At 40.6% G+C, this 11,433-nt stretch overlaps 1 pseudogene; it reads left to right on the forward strand.

The window, feature by feature from the left end:
* Positions 1-5,558: 5,558 nt before the first annotated feature.
* On the forward strand, positions 5,559-6,541 carry LOC148023082 (polyubiquitin 11-like; annotated as a pseudogene).
* Positions 6,542-11,433: the final 4,892 nt, after the last annotated feature.

The following is an 11,433-nucleotide window of genomic DNA, read 5'->3' on the forward strand; positions in this document are numbered from 1 at the left end:
TTTGGTCAAGATGTCTGCAAAATTATCCGATGAAGGCACAAACTCTAGGCGGATAGTGCCTAGCTCAACCTGCTCTCTGGAAAAGTGGAAGTGGACTCCCACATGTCGAATCCATGGTGTGATGATGGGATTGCCCCAAGGGAAATAACACTTTGGTTATCATCGTAGTAGACAACGGTGGGAGAGTCACAAGGAAAATGAAGTGTCGCCAGTAAGCTCCTCAAGTAGATGGCCTCAATGGTGCCATCAAAGAGAGCCCTATACTCAACCTCGGCCCTGGAAGCCGCCACCATCTCCTACTTATGACTGGACCAAAAAATGGGAGCTGTGCCCAAGGTAAAGAGGTAGCTGCCATGGGGGGCCGGGTGTCAGGATCTCCTGCCCAATCAAAATCAATGTACCCTAGCAAACATAAACCAAAACCATATGTCAAGCCATAAGAATAAGTACATCGTAAATAACGCAACACATGAAGACATACAATCCAATGTGACATCCTAGGTGCTGTGAAATATTGAGTTAATATGCTAACTAAGTAAGCTAAATTTGGCCTAGTGTGAATTAACCAAATAAATTTCCCTACAACCAATCAATAGGTATGTGCATCAAAGGGCTGACCTAGGGTATCTTTGGACAAGTGGACATTAGGATCAAGAGGCATGGCCATTGGCCGTGTCTGATCTGAAGTATTCTGTTCCATGAGCCGAAGTGCGTACTTCTATTGTGACACAAAAATACAGCCCCCAGATTGAACTACCTCCATCCCCAAGAAATAAGACAATAAACCAAGATCTGTCATCTCAAAGGTAGCACTAAGCTAGCCTTAATTTCTGCTATGGCAATAGAATCTGAGCCTATGATAAGTAGGTCATCAACGTACAACAGGATATAACTGACCCCCTTTGCAGTAGATCGAACATTTAAGTTTGAGTCATAAGGGATAGAATGGTATCCAGAGTCTATAAGAACTTGTCCATCCTATGGAACCAAGACTGCGGTGCTTGCTTCAGCCCATAAATAGCTTTTTGCAAGTGGAATACATTATCCCTCGGGTTCTCTGAAGGAAAATATGGTGGCTGCTCCACATTCCTCCTCCAAATAACCATTCGGGAAGGCACTCTTGACATCCATATGATATATTGGCCAACCGTGGTGAGCGGCTAGCTTGAGAAGTAATCGAAAAGATGTCAATGGCGTAGTAGGGGAAAAAGTATCTTCATAATCAATGCCATGCTTCTGTCAAAACCCTTGCACTACAAGGCGAGCCTTATACTTGTCTAAAGTCCCATAAGCTTTTAGCTTGGTCCTAAAAATCCACTTTGTCTCGATGACTTTCTTGTGGCTCAAATGATCCACCAATGTCCAAGTCTCATTTCGGTCAATACTCTCTAGCTCATTTTCCATGGCCTCTCGCCATTGAGGGTGCTGAAGAGCCTCTTGCTGTTTATCCGGCTCAAAATGCACTATGTAATCAGCTGTAAACAACAATGCAAATGATGCCAAAGGAGCAAGCTAGGCAGATCTTCTAGGTCCCCTCTGGGGTGGAATCCGGTGGTAGGATTCTCGAATCTCGCATGGTCTGTTGTCTAGTACCAACATAACAGGTCTCGTGGAGGGGGCATGGGAGCTGAAGAAACTTCAGGAATGTCAGGAGCGGGAAGTAGACGAGGCTCAGTAGGCATTGTCTCCGAAGATGTGGATGGAGGAATTGGATCGGAATCCGGCGTAGAGGACTGCATGATATCCCTCTCGTAAAAACGACGTCCCTCCTAACGATCACCTTGTTTGTCTGAGGATCAAACAAACAATAGGCTTTCGCTTCGGAGGAATATCCAACAAAGATGAGGAGATCAGCTCGGGGAGTGAGCTTTCCTATCTTATCATCAAGTGTGTGTGTGTAGGCAGACAGTGGCACACATGATTCACAATAGGGTCTCGACATGCATGGATGCAATGGAGCAATGTGTGACACCATGTGAGAAAACATGAGATATAGGTGATAATGGAGTGCCAGAAGTACTTGAAGAGGAGATGATATGTGCGGCATGTTCACATTGACTACATTTTGTGAAGACAACACCTACAAGGTTTGTGCCAAGTCATGACTTCATTAGAGAAGGTGTTGTTATTAAGGTTGAAAGGGAACAACATGCTACAAATAGAAAGCAAAAAGCTCAAGAAATGGAGTATACAATGGTAGCGTAGTTTGAAGATAATACTAGATCACTTTGTAGGGCTCCAAAAACCATCTTGTCCCCTCCCAACATGGTTGCTGGATTTCAAAATGTGGGTAACTACAATGCAAGCATCATGGGGGATGACATGTCGCCTTCCCCCACAATCTAACCACCCACAAACCATAAGCACCAACCAAGTAATGATTAGACCAAGATATTATGTGGTCTATTGAATTATTGGCTTTGAGGCACACACTCACTTGGATGCCATTATTTTTTAGGTCTTCAAACACACATATTTTTTTAAAAGTAGCAACGAAAATCACACATGAAAAATTTGAATGCTATGACCTTTTTATGCATGTGTAGTGAACAAATATTTTGGAGAACTTGTGTATTTTAAAGCATATATGCTAGATATGGCATTGTCATGCGACTTTATGTCTATGTTATGAAACTATAAGAAAAGTCATACCTTTATGCTTTCAGTGGTATGCATGCAGGTTAATGAAATATGAGTTTTACAAGATGAAGAGCTATTGCATAGGTTTTGTTCATTTCAATGGTTCAGTAATGTTGGATTCAAGAGAAGAAGGAGAAATAATCAAAATCAGTGCCCAAGAGTCGATAAGCATGGGACTTAATGTAGAGACTCAGTGGTAGAGACTTGGGAGACTAGAGTAAAATGGGGAAAGTGGAGTAAAGTGGGAGTTTGGAATAGCAATGGAGAGGTTGAAGACCAACACAAACTATCCAAGAGGGGGCTAAAGCATTCGTGGGGAGAAAGAAGACTAAGCTCATAAGGTAAGAACAAGGTTGAAAACTCCTTAATACTTAAGGGCTTTGATAGGGGCAACAAAGAAGAGGTTTTGGGCTTTCATGAAGTGTTTAGAATAGGGAAAAATAAGGCATGTGGGTTGAATAGCATTGTCCTAAAATTTCGACACATATCTTTGCTCTCCGGGATCAAATCTTGATGCATATGCTTGGTTACAACTAGTAGAAGCTGGAAGAATCCGAAGAACCTTCTTCAAGGAACTTTTGGGATTGTATAAAGGAGTTATTTTGCAATTGTAATACATAGAGAAAATATGGATGAAGTATAAAATATAAGCCCATACAAGGTTTTTTCCATCATCAACCGTTTCTACCAATCGTTATTGCTTTTAATTGAATAGGGTATGCTTTGTATTTGACAAAGACATAATTTTGGAAGATTTCAAAGCAACTTATGAGCATTTATGTGCCACTATAATACATAGTAAAGACAGGGTTGAAGTACAAAATTCAGGTCCATACAAGATTTCCTTCATCTTCAATCGTTCCTATTGATTGGTATTGCTTCTAGGTGATAGGATTGACCTTTTCCCATAAAAAATCATGCATTTGTATTGATACGTGCTACTTTGGCCTATTGTATAGGCTTATTAATAGCAAGATTCCAATCTTTTCTTATTCGGGGTTAGGTTATATGTTGGGTAATCGATTTTGAGTTGATCAGTTGTCCCTAATAGGGGTTGATTTGATCGGCCATTGTTATTCTTGACAATAATACAAAGGCTTGGCTTCTGACTCATTTGGTTTGTGATCTATTTCCTCTTTCTTTCTTCTTCTTCTCTTCAATCACTACTCTTTGCACCCTTATTTCTGAAACCCTTGTGTTTCCAACTTTTGTTCCTTTCTCCCACGATATTTGGTAAATCTAGCATGAAGGCCGTCAAAAGGATGCAAGATGGGAGATACATCAAGATTGGGTTCAAGTGATATTATTTATCAGCCAGTTGATGCTAAATATGAATATGATTTTGAAGGCACAACAATAATGACAACAACAACAACAAATGATGCATACATCTGCAAAATTAGAGTCAAACATGATAAAGGCTTTGCGGGTTGTAGAGCAGGAGACAAAATTTGTTTAATAGTTGGAATGTATCAATATATTTGCATTTGTATGCACTGAAGATAGAATTTCATGGGGTGGCTCAAATTGCATGGAGCCAATATTTTGTGAGACTCATTGTGTAGGAATTAAAGGCATAGATTATAGGATCATATCTGTAGGATGCCAATTGGCTTGTATTTCAGAAGGTTCTCATAGATGATTTTTACATAGAAGATGTCAATCCGGTTACTTGCAAAACATTTCACAAGTGGGTCATGAAGCCGAATAAAGTGGTCATACCTACAGAATTGCTTTGAGAGTTTGAAAGTAGATTTGAGTAGTTGGGTATTATAGAGCAATAGGCTCTTGAACCCTAGAAAATTGACCTATTTTTCCAGGCTACAAATCCTACTTTGCAAGAGAAGTTGAACGATCTATTGAAAGATCAATCTACTGAAACATGGCTCTGATAATATAGCTAGCTTCACACATTATTGTCCACTATTGTTGGATGGTTGCACTTGTGCTATGCAATTGGTGGATGGGTTGCTACTGTGCACCAATCTGTCATCTACTATGGCTGTTTGGTGGCTCTACAGTTGCTACAACCAATCGAAGGATGGCTTGTCATTGCTGTACGTTGGATGGGTGCCATTGTGCTGCAGGGTCAGAGATCCTTTATCGAAAGACTATTGCTTGGCTATGGCTAAGCTAACAATTGGATTGCCTGAATGTTGTAGCTCTCTTCACATGTCCTTGTTGCCAGAGCAATCACATGTTGGTCGACTAATTGGATGGGTGCCATTGTGTTTCAGGCTCAGAGACCCTCTATCGAAAGACTATTTCTTGGCTATGGCTAAGCCAACAATTAGATTGGCTGAATGTTGTAGCTCTCTTCACAGGTCCTTGTTGCTAGAGCAATCACATGTTGGTTGACTACTTGGCCGATGGCTTGGGCCATCAAAGATGCACATCAGATTGTAGCTAGTTGATGTTGCACTAGTGCAGTCCAATGGAGGGCAGTGCTCTCTCACAGTCTCTCACTTGTACAAAAATGCTAGTTTTGTTTTGCAACAAGCAGGGATGTATTTAAGCTTGGACGTAACTTGCAAGAGGTAGTGAATTCCATTTAATTGGTGGAGGAGTCATGAAACTTGTGTGAGCAATGAAACCCTCCATCATCCCAATAGTCCAATAGCGTCTCAAAACTCATGGTGTGAAGTGCCTGTATCAGCGAATGATAGACGTTTTTCCTTTCCTTAACGTGCTGTGTGAAAGCACTCTAAAGACTCTCCAAAGCAAGTCCGTAAGGGGTCTATGGAGTGATGACTTGTGTGCACCGGTGGGAATTTGGAAATGACGTTAGGGTTTTCCACAATGACGTTGAAAAAGGAACAGCGCGCAAGTTGTGAACGGTACGACGTTTACAAACAAAGCGGATGTCCTGCGCGTGAAGGCTGGTTTCACGCCATTCTTACTATCGCTTCACCGCCTCTTCTCACTCGACGCATTTAAAAAATAGGCCTTCTCTCTTGTGCTTTCACCGCAAAATCTCTTTGCCATTTCACTGTACATTCGCTTCTGCCCTCTCCTCTACTTCCAAAAGCTCGTCCATTCCGCCAGCATCATGCAAGTTTTCGTGAAAACCCTGACCGGCAAGACCATCACCTTGGAGGTGGAGAGCTCCAACACCATCGACAACGTTAAGGCCAAGATCCAGGACAAGGAAGGCATTCCTCCCAACCAGCAGCGCCTCATCTTCGCCGGCAAGCAGCTCGAAGATGGCCGCACGCTGGCCGACTACAACGTCCAGAAGGAGTCCACGCTTCACCTGGTCCTGCGCCTGCGCGGTGGCATCAGATCTTCGTGAAGACCCTGACCGGCAAGTCCATAACGCTCGAGGTGGAGAGCTCCGACACCATTGACAACGTCAAGGCCAAGATTCAGGACAAGGAGGGGATCCCGCCGGACCAGTAGCGCCTTATCTTTGCCGGCAAGCAGCTGGAGGACGGCCGCACGCTTGCGGACTACAACATTCAGAAGGAGTCTACTTTGCATCTGGTGCTTCGCTTAAGGGGAGGCATGCAGATCTTTGTCAAGACCTTGACAGGAAAGACGATCACTTTGGAGGTCGAGAGCTCTGACACAATTGATAACGTGAAGGCCAAGGTCCAAGACTAGGAAGGTATTCTTCCTGACCAGCAGAGGCTGATCTTTGCGGGGAAGCAGTTGGAGGATGGACGCACCCTAGCCGACTACCTTGGTCTATCTACGCAGTCTTCATTCCGCTATTGGATGTATTTTAAGGTCCCCGTCGTAGAAGTCTTGTAACCTTCTGGATTCCATGACAACTTCTCTTTTCTTGCATTAACGTTGCTGCCAAGATTTCTTTTGCAACAATGCGTATTTCCTCATATGTTTTAAGTTTTACCTTTGCTTTCCTTTTATGTATTTCTTCAAATGCTGTAAACGACGAGGAGCGTGTCATGAGAAATTCTATTTTCTTGCATCAATGTTACTGTCAAGATTGTTGTGCAACAATGCGTATTTCTTCATATGTTTTAAGTTCTGGCTTTGCTTTTGTGGTATGTATTACTTACGTCGATGGACTTTAAGGATGTCCACAGGCTTCGTTCCGTTGATTGTGCGCGAATGCTTTCCTTTGCAAGTGCGCGTAGCAATGTTTGCTCAAAGTGAAACTTTTCGCGCTTCAAGCCTGTACTCGACTAAGCTTATCTTGAAATGTAAGTTTATTTCTAGCAGATAGCTTGCCCTTTCAGTATGTTATATAATTTCTACCAAGTGCGCACTGAAGCCTGTTTTAAATAGCGACAATTTCAGAGATTATGCAGATTTAAGCATTATGTAGGTTATGACATGCTATGTTGAATCGTTGTGGTGTGCATCGTTTGTCTCTAAATTCAAATTAGACCTGGCATATGTCGGATCGTCTGCATTTGAGAGTCAAAGCTCAAGGCCCTCGCACACGAGGGACCATGAACAGAAAAGGATCACCATGTTAAACACTTTACTGATGTGGCACCTACTTTACAGTTCAACTGAGATCCCTCCTATAACCATGGGAAAAGCTGTGTTCATAGTAACCTGCATGGTTAAACCACAGAAAATACCTTTAATTTAGTATTTTTTTAAAAAGGCCATCCTAAAATAGATGTTTTGGGGCGGTCAAACCAAGCCTTCATGTGCATCACTTTAAAGAGTTAGCCTATACGAGTTGAAGATCAGTTAAATTGGATCCATAGACAATAGCCTTCATGTGCATCACTTTAGAGAGTTAGCCTATACGAGTTGAAGGTTAGTTAAACTGGATCCATAGACAATAGTTTGTCATCTGCTTGGGCTATCATGGTTCCTTTTATAAAGGACGATAGAAAAGTTGGATATTATTTAGAAGTTTGCTTGGGTGATTTCTGAATAAAAAAGAAAACCTCTAGGTTTGGTATTCCAGAAATAAGAAGACTGTTTTGCTGGGTGATTTAATAATGGAAATATAAAAGATAAGTCTTTAAAAAGTTGGAACTCTCTCTCTCTCTCTTTCTCTTTTTCTCTCTAAAGAATAAGAGAAAAGTTGGGTATACAAGAAATAAAGAGGTTTTCTTTTGAAATATGATGAAGAAAAGTGAAAATATGAGCCTTTGAAAAATTTCTCTTAGCTCTCTCTCTCCAAAGAGATGATTTTTTTTCTAATTCAAGGTACTAGTGCTCTATAAGGATGGAAAGATATTAAATTTTTATGAATATCAAAACATGACCATTCAATCTCGTGCCCACAAGCTATTGCATTGGCTAATCAAGAGGGCATGGAGATGGGTTGGAAGACCAAGGTGGAGTCCATACCATCTAGTTTGATAGAAAACATGGAATTGGGGTGGGTAGGTGGACTTGACAATAGTCACAAAGAGGAGAGACTATCGAAAGGTGGAGGAATTGCTACGTTTATGAGGCTTGTAGTGGCTTGATCACTATGGCGAGTTAAATGGGACGGAGGCATTGACAATGGCTATGTCTAATATTGCGGCCCCTCCCATTTGCCTTGTACACACTATGTTAAGATGCCCAAGGAGTTACTACAGCTTGTGCAAGAGTCATATGGATGCCTTATGCTTATACGATGTATTTAAAAAAATTATTAGATACCCTTTTCTAGATATAAGATTTTGTATTCTATTCAATTTCTTATATTGACTAAGCTTCTTAGACATGACAATGTGAATGAGACATGATCTTGAGCCTTCTTTGGCATCAATCATTGAGGTCGTATGAATCAATGAAGCCAAGGGTAGGCTTATAGTGATCTAATGTATAACAAATGGTGGTCTAGATTTACTAATATATAAGCTCCTAGATATTGAAAGAAAGGGCTATATTAATTATGGTTATCTTCATGCAATTGCCCTCCCTCCTCTTTTACTTTTAAGGTTGGAGAGGAAAATAAATGGGGGCTTACCCTAATGTATACACTTATGCACTGTTTGAAAAATTCTCCCTTGCACTTGTGAGACTCTGTAAGTTACCCAAGATGAAGTCCTTGGGGTTAAGATGCCATCTTGACAACCATGCTCCTACCTCTAGTTGATGCTTAGATGTTGGTGGTGCTTGACAATAGCAAAAGCCCACCAGCCACTCCTCACTTTGCTCTCGATTGCCCAGTGTGGAGTTGCAAGAATTGGCTTTTATAAAGCCACTTTACCAAAAATCATAGCATTGAGTATTTAGAGGCTAGCATGTACTTCATCAAGGCCATTAATACTACAGTTGTATCGTGCATTGCCACCATCAAAGTGGTTTGTATGAAGTACTCTATTAAGGGCTTGTGGGAATAGGCAAGTAAGGAAAGGTGAGGAAGTCTAGGTGGGGATGGTGCCCATGGAATGGAAGGGGGGAAACATAGGGGATAGGCTAAATACTACTGCGAATGCTAATGTGGGGGTGTAGGCTATGTACTATTGTAGATGTTGATATGGCAAATGCAAATGTGGTAGATAAGCATCTAGGTTTTGCCAAGGTGATGGGGACTGAGTACCACCGATCATGTGGAGGAAAGTGAAGGGAAGCATGTTGCCTTTTCCAAGATATGGAGTGCTCCAAATAGCCATTCAAAGGAACCTTGCCTTGGTAGCTTTCTTTAGAAGTGCATTGCTCTCTTGCATTGTTGTGGCATTGTATGTGGTGCACTTATCATTTGGTACCTCACATACAACATTTTTGGTATCATCCATCATTAACACTCGATCTTCAAATTATAACATTGAGGTTGTACTATAGATATTTGAAAAATTACATTATAAGAATGTTGATAAGGTAAGAGGAAAGAGGGGGTTGAGAAGGCATTAAAATGCCTATGTTTTTCCCAATCAATGAGGGGGCGGGCAGGCCGGGGGGGGGGGGGGGGGGAGAGGAGGAGGAAAGAGGCTCTGATTTACATAGTAGGGAGAGAGCCTAGAGGTTTGCAAGGGGATGCACATAGAGAGAGAGAAGAAGGGAAACCCATAGCGAAGAAAGGAGGGATTTCTTTTATGAAAATCATATAGAAGTAGAATAAATGTCACATTCTTGGCTTTTCTTAAACACTAGACAGGTTGGCAAATAGACGAGAAGAGAGAAAGAGAGATATAGGAAGCCTTTAATGGCCCCTCTCTCTCTCTCTCTCTCTCTCTCGTAAGTGGAGTTGGCTTCCAAATGTACATTTGGTATTTTTTCTCTTTTTTAAAGCTCTCAATAAATTTAAAATTTTATACTTTTTAGGTTCTTGAGAAAATTGTACATTTGCCATATCGACAATGCCATGTTTGGGGATAGCCTTGCGAAATCACACAATAAGAGATAGTAAAGATTGGATGAGAGGAAATGATATTTAGTGGTTGAACATGTGCATGCAATGTGTGCATACTCTTAAAACATCCAAAATGCACATATACTATCAAAAGAGAGGTGAATTTCTTAATGAAGTGATATTTTAATGGTTGAACATGTGCATGTAATGTGTTCATATTCTAAGAACACCCACAAATGTTCATATACTACAAAAACACACATGCAACATATACACACATGTACACATGTATGCACACATCTATGTGCAACCATACACATTCACACACACACATATGCACACTTTCTCATACACATGTAAACATATGAACAAGAGAAAAAATAGAGAGAGAGGGAGATGGGAAAAATTGACGAGAAAGAGAATTATCAAGGGGAGAAGACAAGAAATAAAGGAGAGGAGAGAGAATGGATACAATCTTATGAAACACAGACACACATACATATATGCATACACATATGTTGACACATATATCCATACACGATCACATACATGCACATGTGTATGCATGCATGCATGCATGCGCATATGAATACATATGTACACACATACATACACATCATGCACACTTATGAGGTCCTAAAAAAAAAATAAAGGCGATGAGATAAAAATGATGAGGGAGAGAGGACACATACAATTATGAGACTACATAAATTGAAACACACATATTAGGCACACATACATATATGTGCACACATACATATATGTGCACACATACACTCATGCATACATATGAGGTGAAAAAAGATGAGAGGAAGAGAGAGGAAACACACTTATGAGATCATGCAAATGGAAACAATATTAAACACACACATATACACATACATACATGTACGTGCACACACACACACACACACAAATACATACATACATATATATACATACATCTATATATATATATATATATATATATATATATATCTCATCATTAGGAATAACAAGAGAAGGGAAATGGAAATATATTAATATATGTAGAGAGAGGAGAAGAAGTAGAAGAAAAAGAGAAGAGGTGAGATAGGAGAGTAAAAAAGAAAGGAGAGATGAGAGAGAAAAAATAGTATGGAGAGAAAAATGATGAGCTTATGAGATTAGACAGATGGACACACATATATAAATCACACATACACATATACATATACGCTTGGATTCTTTGTGATTCAACCACTTGTGAACCTTCTTGTCATATGAAGTGTGCACTAGAATGCAAATTCCCCTAATTGTTATTAACATCGATCCTTCACACCCTAGTGCGAAGCTTCGCATTATGAGAATCTACTATTATATTATCAAGAAATATTCATAGCTTCTCAATGGAAAGATAATGCAAATATCATCTTTCTTAGCACAACATTGAGCTGCAATATGACTTGTTTTGCCACAGTAGTGACACACAATACCAGAGTTATTAGAACCTCTGTTCTAGCATCCACCTCTTCCTCTAAAGCTCCCGTGCCTCTAAAGTTACCACGACCTCCTGAAACCTGCATATTGCCAAATTGCTGATTCAATATGTTTTGCTG

This window comes from Lygodium microphyllum, chromosome 16 (assembly GCF_053477565.2).
Source record: "Lygodium microphyllum isolate KBCC chromosome 16, Lygodium_microphyllum_v1.1.10, whole genome shotgun sequence".
Taxonomy (NCBI): Eukaryota; Viridiplantae; Streptophyta; class Polypodiopsida; order Schizaeales; family Lygodiaceae; genus Lygodium; species Lygodium microphyllum.